The 4,479-nt window shown below is 39.9% G+C and overlaps 1 pseudogene; it reads right to left on the reverse strand.

Annotated features, from left to right (window-relative positions):
- Positions 1 to 2,845: 2,845 nt before the first annotated feature.
- On the reverse strand, positions 2,846 to 3,896 carry LOC120105820 (annotated as a pseudogene).
- Between the last annotated feature and the right edge of the window lie 583 nt (positions 3,897 to 4,479).

The raw sequence follows: 4,479 nt of genomic DNA on the forward strand, positions 1-4,479 counted from the left end.
TATTAGAGTACTAAGCTCCAACTATTGAAAAATTTCGGTACCGTGGGCGAAAAGGATACAATCAAATTCTTCTACTCATGCTTTTACGTGATATAGAACTCTAGGGCTCTACAGTTTGATGGAGAACAATGATTTTGTCCTTATTTTAATTTTTGGATTTTTTTATTTAATATTTTAGTTTTTGTAAGCTTTTTAGGATTTATGCTTATTTATAGTGTTTGATGGAATCTGTAACTTCTTTCATTATTTATTTCTTTCTTGTGTTACAAACTTTGTTCAAAGAAGGACCAACTATACTCTCCTTATCTATCTTATTTTGTTGTTATAAGATCCCTTGTTTCCTTAGATGAAGTGGGCCCTTCCCTTTTTCTTATACTGTATTAAGAAATCCATAAGAAAAATTGTATAAGGGCTAGCAACCAATTTTATGTATGCATCAGCCAAGATTCTTAAAAGTGTATGCTATATACAGGTGGTTAGAGTACCATCAAAGCACACATTTATATTGGCTCATATGCATTTCAATTCAGAAATAACATTCAGAAAAATAAAAAAATATAGTTTCACAATTATCTTGTTGCATCCCAATACATGAGGTTCTTGCTACTACGTACCGAGGTCTAGAGAGGGTTAGATTTACTAAGCCTTATCTCTGTATGCAGAGAGGCTGGTTCATGTTTCAAATTAATGACACTTAGGTAATAATAGACCAACCTCACTATTAGGCCGACCCTGTTGTTACCCTTTTAATGTGTATATATGTATATATATAACCAACTGCCCAACATTAAAATTTATTAGATTCCTCACTGTTTTCTACATCGATAACCACGAAGCAAATGTTGTATATTATAAGTATACCCTATTAATAATAAATAACAATGAATTATTTTAATATAATATCCCTCTACCAACATGGCTTGGAGTTGGAGAGACACTACCGAGTTGCAGAGATGGTAGGCAAGCCTCGCAGCATGTGATTGATTGGATGTAGCCAGCGGGGGTTGGGACTTGGGGGGTAGGTAAGCCTCACACAGGCATGCGGAGTAAAGCTGAGAGAGGTTGAAACAAGAAGCCTTCATGTAGCTAGCAGTCACTCAGTCACATGCATGCCTTGGCACAGGCTAGGCACACGGAGGTTGAAGCAAGAAGCCTTGATGGCGATGAATGTTTCAGATTACAGGAAAAACTAGCATTTCTGATGCTTTTTAAATCATAAAACAAAGTTTATAAGCATTGCAAACTTAGATTTCGATGCTTTCATAAGCATCAATGGAGCGTTGGCAATGCAAACATGGAAAAAAATTTATAATACTTCATGTTTGTGTCCTTAAGTTAATGATGCTTCTATGCATCGCTACCTAACGATGCTCTTTAAAAGTGTCGCAAGATCCATAGCATGCGGGCCTACCACATGGCCGGTCTTTAATGATGCTTATAAGCATCGCTTAGTGATGATTCTAGCTAGTTGGCGTCTCTAGGTAAAGATGCATTAAAGCGTTGTTAAGTTGTGGCTGTGATGACATTTTTAAGCATTGATGGTTTAAAGCATTGCTAAGTTATACATATTTGACAAATATTTAGTGAGTTTCTTTGAGAAAAAATAAATTTATGGGACTGCACATATATTATATGTTGGTCATGGGAGTTTTATATGTATTGTCTAGCTCCGCATGGCCAAAAAGATTAAATTCATACATTAAAAATGCGATCGAGGAAACAAAAGGGCATACAAGTTCTAGTATTTTGTACATATTGTGCATGTGCATGAAAACAGAATAAAATCCAAGAACAAAAAAAATCAGGGTGAGAGCTTATTAGAAAGACTTAACTTCCTGGGGATTTTTTACTTGGGTAATACATTAGAAATTTATTTTAAGAAGAAGATACCATATTGAGGGAAGAGGTTTGGTGAGGTTCTCAGAGAGAGAAATAATATATTTTTGGGACCATGCATAATTAATAAATGGATACCGTAAGATTTCACTTCTGGAATCGCACAATTTCTATCTTCTAGTAATTTTCTGTCATCACACTCTTAAGTTCTAGATTACCAACGTAGCCCTTTAATACTAATTAATTGAAAATAAAATTTTAATGACCAATTACATAAAAAAAGAAAAAAATATTTACTTAATTATATTCTTAATTCTATAATGAAGCTTTCTATCATTAAGATAGTCAAGATTATAAAAAAAAACTTATCATGTTGACATGTAAAATTACGATTCTAATCTCAGAATACAATACATGGATATAGAATAACTGATAAAAGAAGGATTAAAGTACATGAAAGTAGTCCTCTAAACGACTAGAGAAAACTTAATGCTACAAATTAAGCTTAGACGCAGAAGGAAAAAAATTACATCGTAATCCAAATCACATGCCATGTGTGGTCGCCTTCTTTGCTGCTGCTGCTGGCAGCAGCTGGCGGCAGCAGCTCCTAAGTCCGTAGTCCTTGTTAAAACAAGGAGCTCCAAATGCTAAAGACATCAGCTCACTTTGCAACAACAAATGTTAGAGAGGCAGAGCAGAGTGCTTTACCACATATCTCAGCAAATAAATAAAACGGACAGAAGATTGAACAACTGAACTGCCAAGTTTATTCATCTGAAAAACTTCTAAATACACCTAAAAGCATAACAAACTTCGCTTTTCAAGGACCACATATAGGACTAACTCATGACCACCATAGCTCTAAAACAAAGCCACAAAAGCATAAATCAAGGACACTTGGTTACAGCTACTTGACTCACTTAAAAGACTTCCGACTGACTACAGTAACATAGGACACATTAGCAACTATGAGATAAATTTACTACATAATTAAGTTCTGCATTAGTCTTTAATAGTTCCGAGTGTCAGACCCGAACCCCGCAACTTCTGCTCGCAAAACTTCATCCACACTCCGAGCCATCTCCGGATCCAGATGATTCCGCCAATCCCCCACCTCTCCTTTTCTAAAGAACGAAGCATTCGGTATATTTGTCGATGCTAAAGTTCCCGTCTTATTGACCTCCAGGTTCTTGAGCTTCTCCAAACTACATAGCTGTACAATCTCCTCCACCACCTTTTCTCTTTCCTCCCCTTCAGAGAAGGGGCACCCCACAACTCCGCCAATCTCTTCACATTCTCCACTGGTTTCTCCATCATCTCCTCATACTTCAAGAACAATACTTTGTTGGGCCTCCTCTGGCTCTCCCTCCAGTATTCGAGAATGTGATCCCATATCGGCCCGAAAGGGCCAAGCCCCTGGCAGAACAGCTTCAAATTTTCGGCCAGCAGATGCTGCTCCTCCACATGTAACCATGGAATGTTCTGGCCGAAGTGCCATCCGGAGATGGCTACATCCTTGGCTTCCCGGCAAACGTATATGATCTGGCACTCAGACTCGGCAGAGGTGACCGAGTCCGGTAGCCACAGAGTAAGGAGTGTGAGTGGCAAGCAACCTGGGGGGAGGAAGGGCTTCTGCTTTGGAAGCATGGCCGTCGGCAAAGAGCTCATCAACGCAAAGGACACAGTCGTGAGGGTTGAGGCTTAGGAGAGGGTGGTCGGCCAACGGGTACCGGGTTCTGGTCGTGACAGCGAAGGCGAGCGCTTTCAGCCAGGTGGTGCCGGACTTCGGGTAGCTCGCAAGGATGAGATCGGTGGGGCGAGCCTTGAAGTGGTTCTGCATGGTCATGATGCTTGGGAGCCAGTTATCCGGGAACCAAAAGCCTTGGTATTGTCTCAAAGAGAGGTGGGGCAAGGATGTGCAAAGTGGCAATGCTGAAATGAGGTCATTGTACTTCTGAGGAGGGCTCGGAATTGGGTTCTCCTCCTTTTCTTGTTGCACTTTTGAGGGAATGGTGGCCATCAGAAGCAGAACCAAGCAATGGGCAGCAGCGAGGTGCAAAGTATTTTGGCTCAGCTAGCTGCGGCAAGATATATACCAACCACCAAGAATCTTTGACGCCCCGAGATGCACATCCAGACGGGCAAATTATTTTGGACCACCGTCGTGATTCATGTGGCGGGTGCACCCCACGTGGACGGCAGCTGGGGCCCGAGGCTTTTGCTTCGGGAAAGGAGGACATGGCCGGCCGTGATTGTGGACCCCACTTCCCTGCTTGTTCGCTTGCATAAACTTTGATTTATGCTGAATAGCTAACGAGCCATTGAACCGTAATAACCCAACCAGTGAATAAATTAATTTACTGTTTAGTTGGTAATGGTAAAATGAGAAAGCTATAAAGGGAGAAAAAGTTTTGGGTGGTCGACATTATTAATTTCACCCTTTCCAAAAATAGCTTGCTGATCAAGTACCCTTTTAATCCATTAATCGAATACATTTATTTATCACTTTTTGGGCAATGTTTAGTTGGTTAATTGAATAATTTTATATTATCCATCTTTTAACAAGCATCTGAGCTCAGGCTAATGAGCAAAAACTCTATTTCACAAGATGTTTTGGACCTTTTTCCCTGTTCGGGAATTCAA

Source organism: Phoenix dactylifera, unplaced genomic scaffold, assembly GCF_009389715.1.
Source record: "Phoenix dactylifera cultivar Barhee BC4 unplaced genomic scaffold, palm_55x_up_171113_PBpolish2nd_filt_p 000373F, whole genome shotgun sequence".
Taxonomy (NCBI): Eukaryota; Viridiplantae; Streptophyta; class Magnoliopsida; order Arecales; family Arecaceae; genus Phoenix; species Phoenix dactylifera.